Below are 21896 nucleotides of genomic sequence, written 5' to 3'. Positions count from 1 at the left end.
CTCGCTCTCTGCCTTGTGCTTTCTTCCCCTCCGGCCGGTAAAGGTAGCGATTCGGAGAATGCGCGAGCGGCTGCAGTTCTGAGTGGTTGAGACGCGAGAAAGATTGGCTTTACTTCGCAGAGGGGAACCTGCCGTCCGTGTCAGTGGCCGGCTCGAACCGAGGTTGCTCTGGGGGACGCCCGCAAATGTCGCCACGCATCCGGCGCCAGTGTAGCACGCCCACAGCTTAGCGTCCCTAACCTGTTTTCGGAGTGTGGAAGGGAACCCCCTCCCCCTCCCCCTCCCCGGTCGCGGGAAGCCCGTCGAAGCTCCTTTTGCGGAGAATGGTGGGGTTTGAATTCCGATCGGTCGACCCTGGTGATCAAAGCATTGCGTGCGGCAGGAATTGGAGCCGTTATACCTTAGTTCGATGTTGAGTTTCCAATACATGAATCACCTGGAGATATCGGGATTAAGGATCAGCTTTATTTCCCGTACACATTCACATAGAAACATAGAAAACCTACAGCACAATACAGGCCCTTCGGCCCACAAAGTTGTGCCGAACATGTCCCTCCCTAAGAAATTACTAGGGTTACCTGTAGCCCTCTATTTTTCCAAGCTCTGTGTACCTATCCAAAAGTCTCTTAAAAGACCCTATCGTATCCGCCTCCACCACCGTTGCCGGCAGCTCATTCCACGCACTCACCACTCTTTGAGTAAAAAACTTACCCCTGACATCTCCTCTGTACCTACTCCCCGGCACCTTAAACCTGTGTCCTCTTGTGGCAACCATTTCAGCCCTGGGAAAAAGCCTCTGACTATCCACACAATCAATGCCTCTCAGCATCTCGTACACCTCTATTAGGTCACCTCTCATCCTCCGTCTCTCCAAGGAGAAAAGGTTGAGTTCACTCAACCTGTTTTCATAAGGCATGCTCCCTGATTCAGGCAACATCCTTGTAAATCTCCTCTGCACCCTTTCTATGGTTTCCACATACTTCCTGTAGTGAGGCGATCAGAACGGAGCACAGTACTCCAAGTGGAGTCTGACCAGCGTCCTGTATAGCTGCAACATTACCTCTCGGAAGTAAGACTCACTGGTCTATAATTTCCTGGGCTATCTCTACTCCCTTTCTTGAATAAAGGAACAACATCCGCAACCCTCCAATCCTCCGGAATCTCTCCCGTCCCCGTTGATCATGCAAAGATTATCGCCAGAGGCTCAGCAATCTCCTCCCTCACTTCCCATAGTAGCCTGGGGTACATCTCATCCAGTCCCGGCGACTTATCCAACTTGATGCTTTCCAAAAGCTCCAGCACATTCTGTTTCTTAATATCTACATGCTCAAGCTTTTCAGTCTGCTGCAAGTCATCACTACAATCACCAAGATCCTTTTCCATATTGAATACTGAAGTAAATTATTCATTAATTACCTCTGCTATTTCCTCTGGTTCCATACACACTTTCCCACTGTCACACTTTGTAGGTCCTATTCTTTCACGTCTTATCGTCTTGCTCTTCACATACTTGTAGAATGCCTTAATCCTGTCTGCCAAGGCCTTTTCATGGCCCCTTCTGTCTCTCCTAATTTCCTTCTTAAGCTCCTTCCTGTTAGCCTTATAATCTTCTAGATCTGTAACATTACCTAGCTCTCTGAACCTTTTGTAAGCATTTCTTCTTGACTAGATTTATTACAGCCTTTGTACACAACGGTTCCTGTACCCTACCATGACTTCCCTGTCTCAGTGGAATGTACCTATGCAGAACACCACGCAAATAACCCCTGAATATTTGCCACATTTCTTCCGTACTTTTCCCTGAGAACATCTGTTTCCAATTTAAGCCTCCAATTTCCTGCCTGATAGCCTCATAATTCCCCTTACTCCAATTAAACGCTTTTCTAACTTGTCTGTTCCTATCTCTCTCCAATGCTATTGTAAAGGAGATAGAATTATGATCATTATCTCCAAAATGCACTCCCACTGAGAGATCTGACACCTGACCAGGTTCATTTCCCAATACCAAATCAAGTACAGCCTCTCCTCTTGCAGGCTTATCTACATAGTGTGTGAAGAAACCTTCCTGAACACACCTAACACAAACCACCCCATCTAAACCCCCCGCTCTAGGGAGATGCCAATCGATATTTGGGAAATTAAAATCTCCCATCACAACTCTTATTATTACAACAGAGTACTATCGTGTGTTTTTGTTTGGAGCCCTGACCAGTGAACAGTCCGGGCATTGAGGGGAGGGAATTCCACTCGGGTCCGCTGCCCAAGGAGGAAAAGACAGCAGTGGATTGCAGCAGCTAATTCGGAGCTCTGAGCGGAGACCACTTGGTGTTCCGGAGCTCCGAGCGGAGACCACTTGGTGTTCCGGAGCTCGGAGCGGAGACCACCTGGTGTTCCGGAGCTCCGAGCGGAGACCACCTGGTGTTCCGGAGCTCCGAGCGGAGACCACCTGGTGTTCCGGAGCTCTGAGCGGTTGGCAGTTGGGAGTGATTAGCAAGAGCAAAGCAGGGGAAAGTGCAGCGGCCGTCATGGGTGTCGGCAGAGTTAGGGGCTCCAGCTCTTCAAGACCTCAGTCAGTGAAGGCAAAACAGCAAAAGCTAGGTAAAGGTTTTTTCCTTCGCTTCTTTAGATCTGCTCAGTTAGATGCCAGACAGGATAGCTGAACGCTCCCCTTGGACTAACTGCGAGAAGTGCATCCAGCTGCAGCTTCTAACAATCTACGTTAGGAGTTGGAGCTGGAACTGGATGAGCTCCAGATCATTCCGGAGGCTGACGGGGTGATAGATCAGACGTATAGAGAGGTAGTTACACCCTAGCTGCAGGACACAGGAAACTGGGTGACACTCAGGAAGGGGAAAGGGGTTAAACCAGTGCAGAGTACCCCTGTGGTCACCCCCCCCCCCCCAACAACAAGTATATCACTTTGGATGCTGTTCGGGGGGGAGGGTGGGGGATAACCTGGCTGAGGAAAGTTACAGTGGCCGGGTCTCTGTGGCTCAGGAGGAAGTGGGGAGATGAGGCTTGCTGTGAAAACAAAGCAGGTTCTGTGGGGAAGAACAAGATTTCTAGATGTTATCTTGCCTCCTGGGTGCCAGGGACATTTCAGATCGCGTCCTCAGCATTCTTAGGTGGGAGGGTGAGCAGCCAGAAGTCGTGGTCCATGTATGTACCAATGACATGGGTAGGACAAGTGAAGAGGTTCTGCATAGGGAGTTCAGAGAGTTGTGGGTTAAGTTAAAGGGCAGGACCTCCAGGGTTGTGTTCAGGATTGCTACCCGTGACGCGTGCTACTGAGGGTAGAGCTAGGAAGATTATACAGTTTAATACGTGGCTAAGGTATTGGTGTAGGAGGGAGGTGTAAGATTGTTGGATCATTGGGCTCTCTTCCAGGGAAGGTGGGACATGTACAGGAGGGACGGTTTGCATTGAAACTGGAGGTGGACTAATATCCTAGTGGGAAGGTTTGCTTGTACTGCACGTGGGGGGGGGGGGTGTTAAACTAGAGTTGCAGAGGGATGGGAACCAGAGTGCCAGAACAGTTGGAGGAGAGGTTGTGGAGACAGATGTTGGTAAGACTTCAGACAAAGTTAGGAATTAAAAGGTTGAACATGGTATGACTAATATCCTGAGCTGTGAATATTTCAATGCAAGAAGTATCGTAGGAAAGGCGGATGAGCTCAGGGCACGGATCGACACCCGGAATTACGATATTGTAGCCATTAGTGAGACTTGGTAGCGGGAGGGGCAGGACTGGCAGTTCAATATTCCGGGGTTCTGTTGTTTTTAATGTGACAGAGTGGGAGATAACTTGTTTAGTGAGGCTTTATGGGTGAAGCTGAGAAATAAGAAGGGTATGACCATGTTAATGGGGCAATATTACAGACCACCCAACAGTCCAAGGGGGTTCAGAGAAACAGATTTGTGGAGAGATGGCACACTGTTGCAAGAAGCATAAGGTTGTTATAGTAGGTGATTTTAACTTTTCACATATTGACTGGGACTCCCATGGTGTAAAAGGACTGGATGGGATAGAGTTTGTCATATGTGTTCAGGAAAGTTTCCCTCATTAGTTCACAGAAGTCCCAATGAGAGAGAATGTGATGCTGGATCTGTTATTAGGGAATGAGAGAGGGCAGATAACAAATTTGTGCAGAGGAACACTTTGCATCCAGTGACCACAATGCCATTAGTTTCAAAGTAAATATACAAAGAGATTAGTCTGGTCCGTGGGCTGAGATTCTAAATCGGAGAAAGGTCTATTTTGATGTTATCAGAAATGATCTGGCAAGTGTGGATTGAGACAGGCTGTTTTCTGGCAAAGGTGTTCTTGGTAGGTGGGAGGCCTTTAAAAGTGAAATTTTGAGAGTACAAAGCTTGTATGTGCCTGTCAGAATAAAAGGTAAAGATAACAGTGTAGTGAACCTTGGTTTTCAAGTGATGTTGAAGTCCTGGTTAAGATAAAAAAAAGGAGGTGCCTAGCAGGTTTAGGCAGGTAGGAACAAATGAGGTGCTTATGGAGTATAAAAATGCAAGAGAACACTTGAGAATCACTTGCAAGAGAATCAGGAGGGATAAAAGAAGGCATGAAGTTGTTTCAGCAGACAAGGTGAAGGAGAATCCTAAGGGATTCTACAGATATGTTAAGAGCAAAAGGATTGCAAGGGACAAAATTGGTCCTCTGGAAGATCAGAATTGTAATCCATGTGTGGAACCAAAAGATGGGGAGAGCTTAACTAGTTCTTTGCATCTGACAAGGTGTTCCTTTGGACCCTGTGGGAGGTAAGTGCAGAAATTTCTGGGGCCCCATCAGAGATGTTGAAATCATCCTTAGCGACAAGAGAGATACCAGAAGATTGGAGGCTAGCCAATGTTGTTCTGCAGTTTAAGAAAGGGTGTAAATATAAACCAGGAAATTATAGGCTGTCAAGTCTGGCATCAGTAGTGGGAAAGTTATTGGAAGGTATTCTAAGGGACTGGACATATGCGTGCTTGGACATACAGGGACTGATTAAGGATAGTCAGCATGGCTTTGTTTGCGTTAGGTCATGTCTAACCAATCTTATAGAGTTTTTGAGGAAGTTACCAGGAAAGTGGATGAAGGCAAGGCAGTGGATGTTGTCTACACGGACTAGACATTTGACAAGGTCCCACATTGGAGGTTGGTCAAGAAGGTTCAGCCGCTTGGTATTCAGGATGAAGTAGTAAATTAGATTAGACATTGGCTTTGTGGGAGAAGCCAGAGAGTGGTAGTATACAGTTGCCTCTCTGACTGGAGGCCTGAGACTAGTGGAGTTCTGCAGGGATCGGTGCTGGGTCCATTGTTGTTTGTCATCTATGTCAACAATCTGGATGATAATGCGGTTAACTGGATCAGCAAATCTGCAGGTGGCACCAAGTTTGGAGGGGGGCTCGTGGTGTGGTGGACAGTGAGGAAGACAATCATGGCTTGCAGAGGGATCTGCATCAGCTGGAAAAATGGGCTGCAAGACAGCGGATGGAATTTAATGCAGACAAGTGGAAGGGTTTGCACTTTGGGAGGACCAACCAGGGTAGGTCTTTTCACAATGAACTGCAGTGCACTGAGGAGAGTCAGGTAACAAAGAGGTCTGGTAATATAGGTCCATAATTTGTTGAAAGTGGTGTCACAGGTAGATAGGGTTGAAAGGAAAGTTTTGACACGCTGGCCTTCATAAATTCAATACAGGAGATGGGATGTTATGCGACGTTGTATAAGATATTGGTGAGGCCTAATTTGGAGTATTGTGTGCAGGTTTGGTCACCTACCCACAGGAAAAAATATTAAGTTTGAAAGAGTGCAGAAGAGAAAATTTACAAGGATGTTGCCGGGTCTGGAGGACCTGAGTTATAAGGAAAGATTGAACAGGTTGGGACTGTTTTCTTTAGAATGTAGAAGATTGAGAGGAGATTTGATAGAGGTATACAACATTATGAGGGGTATAGTTAGGGTAAATGCAAGCAGGCTTTTTCCACTGAGGTTGGGTGGGACTACGACCAGAGGTCATGGGTTAAGGGTAAAAGGTGAGAAATTTAAGGGAACCACGAGGGGAAACTTCTTCACTCAGAGTCTCGTGAGAGTGTGGCATGAGCTGCCAGCACAAGGGGTGCACGCAAGCTCGATTTTAACATTTAAGAGAAGTTTGGATAGTGACGTGGTTAGTAGGAATATGGAGGGTGATGGTCCCAGAGCAGGTCATTGGGAGTAGGCAGTTTAAATGGTTTTGGCTTGGACTAAATGGGCCGAATGGCCTGTTTCTGTGCTGTACTTCTCTCAACTATGTATTAGGTGAGTTGGCATGACATGTAACAATACTCACTATAAGAATGAAGAATTATATAAACAAATAAACTTCTTCAACTTTTTGGCCATGTTGAAATGGTGCTGACTGTACAGTTGACGGTGAGTGGTTGAAGAGACACATTTCTACTGAAGCCTTTATCGTTTTGAGGGCATTCAGCTCCAAGTTGTTGTGACTGCACCAGGACACTAGGTTGTTCACTTCCCGGTGGGACCGGGATTTGTCGCCTGTGGTGACAGTGCTGTCGTCCTGCGTCAGGACCGAGATCTGCAGAAGTTCGTGTTTACACATGCACACACACACACACACACACACTCACTCACTCTTTCCTTTGCAATGCGCATGGAGTCATCTTGTCCACGCCAGACTGTTTTTCTGCCTAGTCCAGTTGACCTGCTCCAGGAACATCGCCCTCCATACCTGTGCCATCCATGTACCTACCCAAATTTCTCTTAAACATCCACCCTCTGAGTGAAGAAGCTCCCCCTCAACTTCCTCTTAAATATTTCACTTCTCATCATTAACCTATTACCTCTAGTTCTCATCTCACCCAGCCTCAGGGGAAAAGCCTGCTCAATACCTTATCTATACCTCTGCATGATCTCGTTCTCCTACGCTCTAGGGAATAAAGTTCTAACCGGTTCAACCGTTTCCCCGTAACTCAGGTCCTCAATTCCCGGCAACATCCTTGTAAATTTTCCCTATACTCTTTCAATCTTACTGGCATCTTTCCTGTTGGTAGGCGATGAGAACTGCTCATAATACTCCCAATTAGGCCTCACAACTTCAACATAGCATCCATCTCCTGTAATCTCTGCTCCGATTGATTAAAGACGATGTGCTTAAAACTTTACAATCTTATCAAGGAATTATGGATCTGTATTCCCAGATTCCTCTCCTCTACCTCACTCCTCACTGTTCACTGCAGGATCTAGACTGGTTTGGCCTCCCAAGGAGCACCACCTCACAGCTGCCCCTCCGTTAACTTCCAGCTGCCATTGTCGATCCCTGTTTCCAGCGGATCCAGATCCTGCTGCAAGCTCTGACGGCCTCCTCTCTGCCCGCGCCCTAACCTTGGAGGCATCTATAAATGTGTTGATCCAGTTTGCCACATTATCATCCAAATCATTAAAATCTGTTTGTCAGCTAATCAGATGTTGCCCTCCACGCCCCCCCCCCCCCCACCTTGCTATCCACAAGGAAGGCGCTGACTGTCCGGGTGCCCATCAAGTGGTACCCGGCTGACGTGGTCCTGTTGAAATCAGATGAGATGAGCTCAGGGTGAAGACGGAAGGGCCGTCTGTGATTTCGGAGAAGACGACAAAGAGATGCTGTGAAAAGGAAGAGAGACCAAAGCAGTGTGCCCCTTTTTCATAAAATGCTGTTTCCTCCCCATTCTTCCTTTATAATTTTATGCGGTGTCAGATCTGTTTCTTCTTGCCGACTGATAATCGTGTATTTACACAGCATTCGATCAAATCGAGGTTTCTTTAATCGGAATATCACGAACTTTCCTGTTTGGCTGAGCCCCAAATCATACCGACCCTGGACGTATATTGTTTATGAAAGGTGGCCCTCTCGCCACGGAGTCACTTGGGCCGTTAGTGGAGTTCACTAACGCTGAGTTTGTATACGAGCCTGGTGAGCGAGGGAGGTCTGTGGGGACCATCGTCTGGGGATTCCTCATGCTGTGTGTCTGCTGTTTTAGGACTGATTGAGCTGTTTGTGTGTTTAGACTGGTGTCAGGGGAAGTGACTAAGGTTCTTCATTATGGATGCTGCAGGGATTGGGGTTTGGTGCGATTCAAAGAGATGATGTTTGTGTTCTGGGTGGGGTGGGTATTTGAATTCCCAATGAACTGCTACTCAGAGAGCTGAGTTCTGTACAAGTGTTGAGGAAATTTACTCTGATTGAATGGTGTTTTGGCCAATCAACTGGTAAGGATGATATGTTAGTCCAGACTAGCAGGGATGTGATTGAAGTCCATAGGACCATAATATATAGGAGCAGAAGTAGGCCATTTGGCCCATCGAGTCTGCTCAATCATGGGCTGATACAATTCTTCCAGTCATCCCCACTCCCCTGCCTTCACCCCAAACCCTTTGATGCCCTGGTTAATCAAGAACCCATCTAACTCTATCTCTGCCTTATGTACACCCAATGACTTGGCCTCCACAGCCACTCATGGCAACAAATTCCACAGATTTACCACCCTCTGACTAAAATAATTTCTCTGCATTTCAATTTTCAATGGACGTCCTTCAACCCTGAGGCTGTGCCGTCTTGTCCTAGACTCCCCTACCATGGGAAATAGCTTTGCCTTATCTGATCTATTCAGACCTTTTAACATTCACGATGTTTCTATGAGATCCCCCCTCATTCTCCTGAACTCCAGGGAATACAGCCCAAGAGCTGCCAGATGTTCCTCATACAGTAACCCTTTCATTCCTGGAGTCATTTTAATGAATCTTCTCTGAACCCTCTCCAATGTCAGTATATTTTTTCTAAAATAAGGAGCCCAAAACTGCACACAATACTCCAAGTGTGGTCTCACGAGTGCCTTATAGAGCCTCAACATCACACTCCTGCTCTTATATTCTATACCTGTAGAAATGAATGCCAACATTGCATTCGCCTTCTTCACCACCGACTCAACCTGGAGGTTAACCTTTAGGGTATCTTGCACAAGGACTCCCAAGACCCTTTCATCTCTGCATTTTGAATTATTTCCCAATCGAAATAATAGTCTGCCCATTTATTTTTTCCACCAAAGTGCATGACCATACACTTTCCAACATTGTATTTCAAGTCACACTGCCTGATACTTTAGGAGACCATCGACAGGTTTGACCATGGGCAGTTCATATTTTTTGAGATGGGGCAATCTTGCCAAGGGAGGAGACTTTAAAGGCAAGTGGTTCTCGTGTCTGCAACATGAGGGAAAGGAGTTGTCTGAGGTGAAAGGGTTCTTCAACAGTTGGTTTAAGTTCTGAGCTGGTTTCAGCTATGACATCACTGGTTGATAAATGCCAGATTGTTCCTGCGGAGAACCAAAGTTATCATTGGCTGGGAGTGTTCTCTGGAGTCAAGCCCACGCCCAATGGGGAAGAAGAATATGAAGCTTGGACTGAGCAGACCCCTCGGGTACTGGATGAATGGCAGTGCTCAGATAATATGAAAAGACAGAGTCTGGTAGAGAGTTTGAAGGGTCCAGTGGCTGATATGAGCAGAGAAACCATTCGCCACATCAGCTAATTACCTGCAAGCTTTGGAAGATGCTTTTGGTACCAGTGAAAATTCAGTCGATCTTACGATAAAGTTCAGGCACACATTCCAGGAGGAAGGAGAGAAGCTGTCTGCCTGACTTCTCAGGCTGGGGAAACTGCTGCCCTGTTTTTGAGAGAAATGGCTTGAGGACGGGGCAAGTCGTGAAGTGCACACTGTCACGTGACGTGATTGCTCTATGTATTCGAATGACCCACAAGATGCCCCCTCCTCTATCTTATACCAAATTACTCAGAGGAATTAGAGAGGAGGAGAACATGAATGAGAAGTGGAGCATTTCTAAAAGCCCTGTAGAGTCTTCAGTTGCTGAAGTGGCCCCTGATGCCACAGAGATGGAGTTTTTGAGGAATGAGGTGAAAAGCCTTCGAGCTGAGCTGTTTCGATGGATGTCTGCTAACGTTTCAGCTAAACATGACACGTCCGGTGGGAAACCTGACCCACCTGTAGGACTCGTGAAGATGAGTGCTACTGAAAAGGGCCTCTTGACTGGAATGATGACTAATATTAGACCATAAGACATAAGAGCAGAATTAGGCCATTTGGCCCATCGAGTCTGCTCCACCATTCAATCATGGCTAATCCTTTTTTCCCTCCTCATCCCCATTCCCCATCCTTCTGCCCGTAACCTTTGATGCCATGTCCAATCAAGAACCTATCAATCTCTGCCTTAAATACACCCAACGACCCGGCCTCCACAACTGCCTGTGGTAACAAATTCACCACCCTTTGTCTAAAGAAATTTCTCCGCATCTCTGTTTTGAAAGGCTGTGCCCTCTTGTCCTAGACTCTCCCACCATGCCATGGGAAACATCCTTTCCACATCTACTCTGTCTAGGCCTTTCAACATTCGAAAGATCCCCCTTCATCCTTCTAAATTCCAGCAAGTACAGACCCTCAAAAGTTCCTCGTATGATAACCCTTTCATTCCCAAAATCACCAATGTGAACCTCTTCTGAAACGTCTCCAATGTCAGCACATCTTTTCCCAGATTAAGAGTTCGAAACTGTTCACAATACTCAAACTGAGGCCTCACCAATGTCTTATAGAGCCTCAGCATCACATCCCTGTTCTTGTATTCTAGACCTCTTGAAATGAATGCTAACATTGCATTTGCCTTCCTCACCACTCTACCCTGACTCTACCAGACTCTACCCTCCAAATTAACCTTTAGGGTGTTCTGCACACCCTGTAGGTTTTGGATTTTCTCCCCATTTGGAAAATAGTCTGCACATTTATTTCTAGTACCATGCATTTTCCAACATTGTATTTCATTTGCCACTCTCTTGCCCACTCTCCTAATCTGTCTAAATCCTTTTGCATCCTACCTGTTTCCTCAACACTATCTGTCCCTCCACCAATCTTTGTATCATCTTCAAACCTGGCAACAAAGCCATCTATTCCATCATCTAAATCATTGATATACAGCATAAAATGAAGCAGTCTGAACTCCGACCCCTGCTGATCACTACTCTTCACAGATTGCTTTATTCCCACTCACTGCCTCCTACCAATCAGCCAATGCTCTAAACTTTCCTATAATACCATGGGCTCTTAACTTGGTAAGCAGCTTCATGTGTGGCACCTTGTCAAGGGCCTTCTGAAAGTCCAAATATACAATATCCACTACATCCCCTTTATCTATCCTACTTGTAATCTCCTCAAAGAATTCCAACAGGTTCGTCAGGCAGGATTTTCCCTGAAGGAAACCATTTTGACTTTGTCCTCTCTTGTCCCCATCACCTCATCCTTAACAATTGACTCTAACATCTTCCCAACCACTGAGGTCAGGGTGACTGGTCTATAATTTCCTTTCTGCTGAACTTCCTCCTTTCTTAAAGAGTGGAGTGACATTTGCAATTTTCCAGTCCTCTGGCACCATGCCAGAGTCCAATGCTGTAGGTCTGACACAGTGGTCAGCAGCACAGGAGCGCCACAGGGAACCGTACTCTCTCCGGTCCTGTTCACCCTGTACACATCTGACTTCCAATATAACTCGGAGTCCTGCCATGTGCAGAAGTTCGCTGATGACACGGCCATAGTGGGGTGTGTCAGGAATGGACAGGAGGAGGAGTATAGGAAACTGATACAGGACTTTGTGATATGGTGCAACTCAAACTACCTGCGTCTCAATGTCACCAAGACCAAGGAGATGGTGGTGGACTTTAGGAGATCTAGGCCTCATATGGAGCCAGTGATCATTAATGGAGAATGTGTGGAGCAGGTTAAGACCTACAAGTATCTGGGAGTACAGTTGGACGAGAAGCTAGACTGGACTGCCAACACAGATGCCTTGTGCAGGAAGGCACAGAGTCGACTGTACTTCCTTAGAAGGTTGGCGTCATTCAATGTCTGCAGTGAGATGCTGAAGATGTTCTATAGGTCAGTTGTTGAGAGCGCCCTCTTCTTTGTGGTGGCGTGTTGGGGAGGAAGCATTAAGAAGAAGGACGCCTCACGTCTTAATAAGCTGATAAGGAAGGCGGGCTCTGTCGTGGGCAAAGTACTGGAGAGTTTAACATCGGTAGCTGAGCGAAGGGCGCTGAGTAGGCTACGGTCAATTATGGAAAACCCTGAACATCCTCTACATAGCACCATCCAGAGACAGAGAAGCAGTTTCAGCGACAGGTTACTGTCGATGCAATGCTCCTCAGACAGGATGAAGAGGTCAATACTCCCCAATGCCATTAGGCTTTACAATTCAACTGCCAGGACTTAAGAACTTTTTTTAAAGCTATTATTAATGCTTTTTGAGTTAGTGATTTAGATGCATATCATATTATTACTGAGTTAAGTATTGTATGTAATGAGTTTTTGCTACAACAAGTGTATGGGACATTGGAAAAAATGTTGAATTTCCCCATGGGGATGAATAAAGTATCTATCTATCTATCTATCTATCAATCTCTACTGCTACCTCTTTCAGAATCCGAGGGTGCAGTTCATCTGATCCGGGTGATTCATGTACCCTTGGGTCTTTCAACTTATTGAGCACCTTCTCCCATGTAATAGTAACTGCACTCGTGTCTCTTCCCTCACACCCTTCAACATCTGAAACACTGCTAGTGTCTTCCACGGTGAAGACTGATGAAAAATACTCATTTAGTTCATCTGTCCTCTCCTTGGCCCTTGTAATTATTTCTCCTGCCTCATTTCCTAGCGGTCCTATATCCACTCTCATCTCTTTCTTTATTTTTTAACTTACTTGAAAAAGCTTTTACTCTCTACTTTGATATTGGTTGCTAGCTTGCTTTCATATTTCATCTTTTCCCTCCTAATGATTCTTATAGTTGCTCTCTGTAGCATTTGAAAAGCTTCCCGATCCTCTGTCTTCCCACAAATTTTTGCTTTGTTGAATCCCTCTCTTTTGCTTTTACATTAGCTTTGACTTCCCCGGTCCGGCACATTTGTACGATTTTACCATTGAGTATTTCTTCATGTTTGGAATACGTATGTCCTGCATCTTCCTCATTTTCCCCAGGAACGCACATCATTGCTGCTCTGCTGTCTCCTTCCAACTAACTTTAGTCCACTCTTCTCATACCACTGTAATTTCCTTTACTCCACTAAAGTACTGCAACGTCAGACTTTACTTTCTCCCTGTCAGATGTCCAGTTGAACTCAGTCATATTGTGATCACTGCCTCCTAAGGGTTATTTTACCTTAAGTTCACCTCCGGTTCATTACGTAACACCCAATCCAGTATAGCCGATCCCCTATTAGGCTCAATGACAAACTGCTCTAAAAAGCCATCTCGTAGGCATTCAGCAAACTCACTCTCTTGAGATCCACTACCAACCTGATTTTCCCAAACAACCTGCATGTTGAAATCTCCCATGTCTATCATAACGATATGCCTTTTCGATACGCCTTTTCTGTTTCCTGTTGTAATCTGTGGTCCACATTCCAGCCCTGTTGGGAAGCCCGTATATAACGGCCATCACAGATATCCTTGCAGTTTCTGAACTCAACCAACGAGGATTCAACATCTTCCAATCCTGTGTCACATCGATTTGATGCCATTCTTCACCAGCAGAGCCACGCCACCCCCTCTGCCTACCTTCCTATCCCTCCGATACGACGTGTAACCTTGGGCATTCACCTCCCAACTACAACCGTCCCTCAGCCACGATTCCGTGATGGCCACAACATCGTACCCGACCATCTGTAAGATCATCCACCTTATTTCTTATACTCCGTGCATTGAGATATAACATTTTGAGTGCTGCATTTGTTACCCTTTTTGATTCTGCATCCCTAGTGCACTGATAGTCACCTTGCTGGCTGAAATTTTGTCCCATCTGACAGTCTGACTGCACGCTATCTTTGCTTTTATACCATCACTCCTATCCTGAGTCCCTTCACTCCGGTTCCCACACCCCCTACCAAATTAGTTTAAACCCTCCCCAACGGTTACAACAAACCTGCCCACGAGAATATTGGTTCCCCTCGGGTCCAGGAGCAACCAACCACATTTGAACAGGTCCTACCCCCCCCCCCAGAAGAGACCCCAGTGATCCAAGAACCTGAAGCCCTGCCCCCTGCACCAGCTTCTCAGCCACACATTAATCTGCCAAATCTTCCTGTTTCTACCCTCACTGGTGTGAGCCCAGTCCAAACCTGTCCTGTTACATCCTGGAGGGGTTGTTAGAGTGAAGGGGACCCCCAAATTTGCCGGAGTGCCAATGACCCGGCCCTCCAGCCGAGTTTGTATACGAGCCCGGTGAGAGCGTTACATTTGTTTATACATCCAGGGCTCCTGTCCATCTGTGAGAGCAGACACAGAGTGCAGGACCACTCCACCGAGCAACTACACTCCATATGCCATTTTAGACCCCCTCCCTGTTCCCACACTGGCCACGTCTGTCCACTGTCAGGGTGAGGCTAAACACACCCTGGAGGAGCCCCTCGTGTTCACACAGGGTGGTCTTCAGCCCACTAGCATGAACATTGAGTTCTCCAGTGTCAGGTCACTGGCTCCTTCTCGGTCCCTTTTCTCTCCTGATCCACTCATTCCACCTGCCCCCACCACCTTGTTCCTCCCCTCCCACTCCAACATCCCGTCACCCACACGCTCCTCCCAAAGGGTCTCGTCCCAGCTGCTCACACTTGGGTGCTCGTTCCACTTTCCTCTCCCGTCAGATTCCACCTCGCCCCTCCCAGCCACTGACACTATTCCCACTCTCCCCTCTGCCACTGTCCACCCACCGAATCTCTCCACCCCATTCCTCCCTCTAGCTGCCTGTCACCCCCACCTGTCCATCACCCCCCGATCTGAAACCACGTATCCCCCAGCTCTCCCCATCCCATTCCTCCCTCTACCTGTCCATCACCCCCCATCTGAAACCACGTATCCCCCAGCTCTCCCCAACCCATTCCTTCCTCTAGCTGTCCATCACCCCCCCACCTGAAACCACGTATCCCCCAGCTCTCCCCACCCGATTCCTTCCTCTACCTGTCCATCACCCCCCCACCTGAAACCAAATATCCCACAGCTCTCCCCACCCCATTCCTTCCTCTACCTATCCATCACCCTCCCCCCACCTGAAACCACGTATCCCCCAGCTCTCCCCAACCCATTCCTTCCTCTAGCTGTCCAGCACCCCCCCCACCTGAAACCAGGTAAACCCCAGCTCTCCCCACCCCATTCCTTCATCTAGCTGTCCATCACCCCCCCACCTGAAACCAAATATCCCACAGCTCTCCCCAACCCATTCCTTCCTCTACCTATCCATCACCCTCCCCCCACCTGAAACCACGTATCCCCCAGCTCTCCCCAACCCATTCCTTCCTCTAGCTGTCCATCACCCCCCCCACCTGAAACCAGGTAAACCCCAGCTCTCCCCACCCCATTCCTTCCTCTACCTGTCCATCACCCCCCCCACCTGAAACCACGTATACCCCAGCTCTCCCCACCCCATTCCTTCCTCTACCTGTCCATCACCCTCCCCCCACCTGAAACCACGTATCCCCCAGCTCTCCCCACCCCATTCCTTCCTCTACCTGTCCATCACCCCCCCACCTGAAACCACGTATCCCCCAGCTCTCCCCACCCCATTCCTCCCTCTACCTGTCCATCACCCCCCCACCTGAAACCAGGTATCCCCCAGCTCTCCCCACCCCATTCCTCCCTCTACCTGTCCATCACCCACCCACCTGAAACCAGGTATCCCCCAGCTCTCCCCACCCCATTCCTCCCTCTAGCTGTCCATCACCCCCCCACCTGAAACCACGTATCCCCCAGCTCTCCCCACCCCATTCCTTCCTCTACCTATCCATCACCCTCCCCCCACCTGAAACCACGTATCCCCAGCTCTCCCCACCCCATTCCTTCCTCTACCTGTCCATCACCCCCCCACCTGAAACCACGTATCCCCCAGCTCTCCCCACCCCATTCCTTCCTCTACCTGTCCATCACCCCCCCACCTGAAACCACGTATCCCCCAGCTCTCCCCACCCCATTCCTTCCTCTACCTGTCCATCACCCCCCCAACTGAAACCACGTATCCCCCAGCTCTCCCCACCCCATTCCTTCCTCTACCTGTCCATCACCCCCCCACCTGAAACCACGTATCACCCAGCTCTCCCCACCCCATTCCTTCCTCTACCTGTCCATCACCCCCCCACCTGAAACCACGTATCCCCCAGCTCTCCCCACCCCATTCCTTCATCTAGCTGTCCATCACCCTCCCCCACCTGAAACCACGTATCACCCAGCTCTCCCCACCCCATTCCTTACTCTACCTGTCCATCACCCCCCCACCTGAAACCACGTATCCCCCAGCTCTCCCCACACCATTCCTCCCTCTAGCTGTCCATCACCCCCCCCACCTGAAACCAGGTATCCCCCAGCTCTCCCCACCCCATTCCTTCCTCTACCTGTCCATCACCCCCCCACCTGAAACCACGTATCCCCCAGCTCTCCCCACCCCATTCCTTCCTCTACCTGTCCATCACCCTCCCCCCACCTGAAACCACGTATCCCCCAGCTCTCCCCACCCCATTCCTTCCTCTACCTGTCCATCACCCCCCCACCTGAAACCACGTATCCCCCAGCTCTCCCCACCCCATTCCTCCCTCTACCTGTCCATCACCCCCCCACCTGAAACCAGGTATCCCCCAGCTCTCCCCACCCCATTCCTCCCTCTACCTGTCCATCACCCCCCCACCTGAAACCAGGTATCCCCCAGCTCTCCCCACCCCATTCCTCCCTCTAGCTGTCCATCACCCCCCCACCTGAAACCACGTATCCCCCAGCTCTCCCCACCCCATTCCTTCCTCTACCTGTCCATCACCCTCCCCACCTGAAACCAAATATCCCCCAGCTCTCCCCACCCCATTCCTTCCTCTACCTGTCCATCACCCCCCCACCTGAAACCACGTATCCCCCAGCTCTCCCCACCCCACCCCATTCCTTCCTCTACCTGTCCATCACCCCCCCACCTGAAACCACGTATCCCCCAGCTCTCCCCACCCCACCCCATTCCTTCCTCTACCTGTCCATCACCCCCCCCACCTGAAAACAAATATCCCCCAGCTCTCCCCACCCCATTCCTTCCTCTACCTGTCCATCACCCCCCCACCTGAAACCAGGTATCCCCCAGCTCTCCCCACCCCCTTCCTTCCTCTACCTGTCCATCACCCCCCCACCTGAAACCACGTATCCCCCAGCTCTCCCCACCCCACCCCATTCCTTCCTCTACCTGTCCATCACCCCCCCACCTGAAACCACGTATCCCCCAGCTCTCCCCACCCCACCCCATTCCTTCCTCTACCTGTCCATCACCCCCCCCCACCTGAAACCAGGTATCCCCCAGCTCTCCCCACCCCATTCCTTCCTCTACCTGTCCATCACCCCCCCACCTGAAACCACGTATCCCCCAGCTCTCCCCACCCCATTCCTTCCTCTACCTGTCCATCACCCCCCCACCTGAAACCAGGTATCCCCCAGCTCTCCCCACCCCATTCCTTCCTCTACCTGTCCATCACCCCCCCACCTGAAACCACGTATCCCCCAGCTCTCCCCACCCCATTCCTTCCTCTACCTGTCCATCACCCCCCCACCTGAAACCAGGTATCCCCCAGCTCTCCCCACCCCATTCCTTCCTCTAGCTGTCCATCACCCCCCCACCTGAAACCACGTATCCCTCAGCTCTCCCCACCCCATTCCTTCCTCTAGCTGTCCATCACCCCCCCACCTGAAACCACGTATCCCCCAGCTCTCCCCACCCCATTCCTTCCTCTACCTGTCCATCACCCCCCCCACCTGAAACCACGTATCCCCCAGCTCTCCCCACCCCATTCCTCCCTCTACCTGTCCATCACCCCCCCCCCACCTGAAACCACGCATCCCCCAGCTCTCCCCACCCCATTCCTTCCTCTACCTGTCCATCACCCCCCACCTGAAACCACGTATCCCCCAGCTCTCCCCACCCCACCCCATTCCTTCCTCTACCTGTCCATCACCCCCCCACCTGAAACCACGTATCCCCCAGCTCTCCCCATCCCATTCCTCCCTCTACCTGTCCATCACCCCCCATCTGAAACCACGTATCCCCCAGCTCTCCCCACCCCATTCCTTCCTCTAGCTGTCCATCACCCCCCCACCTGAAACCACGTATCCCCCAGCTCTCCCCACCCGATTCCTTCCTCTAACTGTCCATCACCCCCCCACCTGAAACCAAATATCCCACAGCTCTCCCCAACCCATTCCTTCCTCTACCTATCCATCACCCTCCCCCCACCTGAAACCACGTATCCCCCAGCTCTCCCCAACCCATTCCTTCCTCTAGCTGTCCATCACCCCCCCCACCTGAAACCAGGTATCCCCCAGCTCTCCCCACCCCATTCCTTCCTCTACCTGTCCATCACCCCCCCACCTGAAACCACGTATCCCCCAGCTCTCCCCACCCCATTCCTTCCTCTACCTGTCCATCACCCTCCCCCCACCTGAAACCACGTATCCCCCAGCTCTCCCCACCCCATTCCTTCCTCTACCTGTCCATCACCCCCCCACCTGAAACCACGTATCCCCCAGCTCTCCCCACCCCATTCCTCCCTCTACCTGTCCATCACCCCCCCACCTGAAACCAGGTATCCCCCAGCTCTCCCCACCCCATTCCTCCCTCTACCTGTCCATCACCCACCCACCTGAAACCAGGTATCCCCCAGCTCTCCCCACCCCATTCCTCCCTCTAGCTGTCCATCACCCCCCCACCTGAAACCACGTATCCCCCAGCTCTCCCCACCCCATTCCTTCCTCTACCTGTCCATCACCCTCCCCACCTGAAACCACGTATCCCCCAGCTCTCCCCACCCCATTCCTCCCTCTACCTATCCATCACCCTCCCCCCACCTGAAACCACGTATCCCCCAGCTCTCCCCACCCCATTCCTTCCTCTAGCTGTCCATCACCCCCCCACCTGAAACCAAGCATCCCCCAGCTCTCCCCACCCCATTCCTTCCTCTAGCTGTCCATCACCCCCACCTGAAACCACGTATCCCCAGCTCTCCCCACCCCATTCCTTCCTCTACCTGTCCATCACCCCCCCACCTGAAACCACGTATCCCCCAGCTCTCCCCACCCCATTCCTTCCTCTACCTGTCCATCACCCCCCCACCTGAAACCACGTATCCCCCAGCTCTCCCCACCCCATTCCTTCCTCTACCTGTCCATCACCCCCCCAACTGAAACCACGTATCCCCCAGCTCTCCCCACCCCATTCCTTCCTCTACCTGTCCATCACCCCCCCACCTGAAACCAAATATCCCCCAGCTCTCCCCACCCCATTCCTTCATCTAGCTGTCCATCACCCCCCCACCTGAAACCACGTATCCCCCAGCTCTCCCCACACCATTCCTCCCTCTAGCTGTCCATCACCCCCCCCCCACCTGAAACCAGGTATCCCCCAGCTCTCCCCACCCCATTCCTTCCTCTACCTGTCCATCACCCCCCCACCTGAAACCACGTATCCCCCAGCTCTCCCCACCCCATTCCTTCCTCTAGCTGTCCATCACCCCCCCCCACCTGAAACCACGTATCCCCCAGCTCTCCCCACCCCATTCCTTCCTCTACCTGTCCATCACACCCCCACCTGAAACCACGTATCCCCCAGCTCTCCCCACCCCATTCCTTCCTCTACCTGTCCATCACCCCCCCACCTGAAACCACGTATCCCCCAGCTCTCCCCACCCCATTCCTTCCTCTACCTGTCCATCACCCCCCCCACCTGAAACCAGGTATCCCCCAGCTCTCCCCACCCCATTCCTCCCTCTACCTGTCCATCACCCCCCCACCTGAAACCACGTATACCCCAGCTCTCCCCACCCCATTCCTTCCTCTACCTGTCCATCACCCCCCCACCTGAAACCACGTATCCCCCAGCTCTCCCCACCTCATTCCTTCCTCTACCTGTCCATCACCCCCCCACCTGAAACCAGGTATCCCCCAGCTCTCCCCACCCCATTCCTTCCTCTACCTGTCCATCACCCCCCCACCTGAAACCACGTATCCCCCAGCTCTCCCCACCTCATTCCTTCCTCTACCTGTCCATCACCCTCCCACCTGAAACCATGTAACCCCCAGCTCTCCCCACCCCATTCCTTCCTCTACCTGTCCATCACACCCCCACCTGAAACCACGTATCCCCCAGCTCTCCCCACCCCATTCCTTCCTCTACCTGTCCATCACCCCCCCACCTGAAACCACGTATCCCCCAGCTCTCCCCACCCCATTCCTTCCTCTACCTGTCCATCACCCTCCCCACCTGAAACCAAATATCCCCCAGCTCTCCCCACCCCATTCCTTCCTCTACCTGTCCATCACCCCCCCACCTGAAACCACGTATCCCCCAGCTCTCCCCACCCCATTCCTTCCTCTAGCTGTCCATCACCCCCCCCCACCTGAAACCATGTATCCCCCAGCTCTCCCCACACCATTCCTTCCTCTACCTGTCCATCACCCCCCCACCTGAAACCACGTATCCCCCAGCTCTCCCCACACCATTCCTTCCTCTACCTGTCCATCACCCCCCCACCTGAAACCACGTATCCCCCAGCTCTCCCCACCCCATTCCTTCCTCTACCTGTCCATCACCCCCCCCACCTGAAACCACGTATCCCCCAGCTCTCCCCACCCCATTCCTTCCTCTACCTGTCCATCACCCCCCCACCTGAAACCACGTATCCCCCAGCTCTCCCCACCCCATTCCTTCCTCTACCTGTCCATCACCCCCCCACCTGAAACCAGGTATCCCCCAGCTCTCCCCACCCCATTCCTTCCTCTACCTGTCCATCACCCTCCCCACCTGAAACCAAATATCCCCCAGCTCTCCCCACCCCATTCCTTCCTCTACCTGTCCATCACCCCCCCACCTGAAACCACGTATCCCCCAGCTCTCCCCACCCCACCCCATTCCTTCCTCTACCTGTCCATCACCCTCCCACCTGAAACCACGTATCCCCAGCTCTCCCCACCCCACTCCATTCCTTCCTCTACCTGTCCATCACCCCCCCCCACCTGAAACCACGTATCCCCCAGCTCTCCCCACCCCATTCCTTCCTCTACCTGTCCATCACCCCCCCACCTGAAACCACGTATCCCCCAGCTCTCCCCACCCCATTCCTTCCTCTACCTGTCCATCACCCCCCCCCACCTGAAACCACGTATCCCCCAGCTCTCCCCACCCCATTCCTCCCTCTACCTGTCCATCACCCCCCCACCTGAAACCAGGTATCCCCCAGCTCTCCCCACCCCATTCCTTCCTCTACCTGTCCATCACCCCCCCACCTGAAACCACGTATCCCCCAGCTCTCCCCACCCCATTCCTTCCTCTACCTGTCCATCACCCCCCCACTTGAAACCACGTATCCCCCAGCTCTCCCCACCCCATTCCTCCCTCTACCTGTCCATCACCCCCCCACCTGAAACCAGGTATCCCCCAGCTCTCCCCACCCTATTCCTTCCACGTGACTGTAACTCCCTCCACACCTGAAACCACCTGTCACCTCCCACCTTTTACTCCACCTCTTTCTGCTATCTCCCCCCCCCCCCAATCTTTCAGTCCCGATGAAGGGTGTCAATCTAAAACATCGACTGTCTGTTTCCCTTCACAGCTGCTGACTGACCCACTGCCTACCCCCGACCTTTGGGTTGTTGCCCAGGTGTCGCCCTGCTACTTACAGTCCTCCGTGTTAGACCTTGTAACCGAGAGCATCATCGAGAGTAAAACACGGGAGCCTGGCGACGTGGGGATTCGGTTTTACTTTAGTGAGGCAAACGCTTGTGATGTGGGGGTGGGGGTA

This window comes from Hemitrygon akajei, chromosome 1 (assembly GCF_048418815.1).
Source record: "Hemitrygon akajei chromosome 1, sHemAka1.3, whole genome shotgun sequence".
NCBI classification, from domain to species: domain Eukaryota; kingdom Metazoa; phylum Chordata; class Chondrichthyes; order Myliobatiformes; family Dasyatidae; genus Hemitrygon; species Hemitrygon akajei.
Note: the sequence above shows the minus strand (reverse complement) of the source record.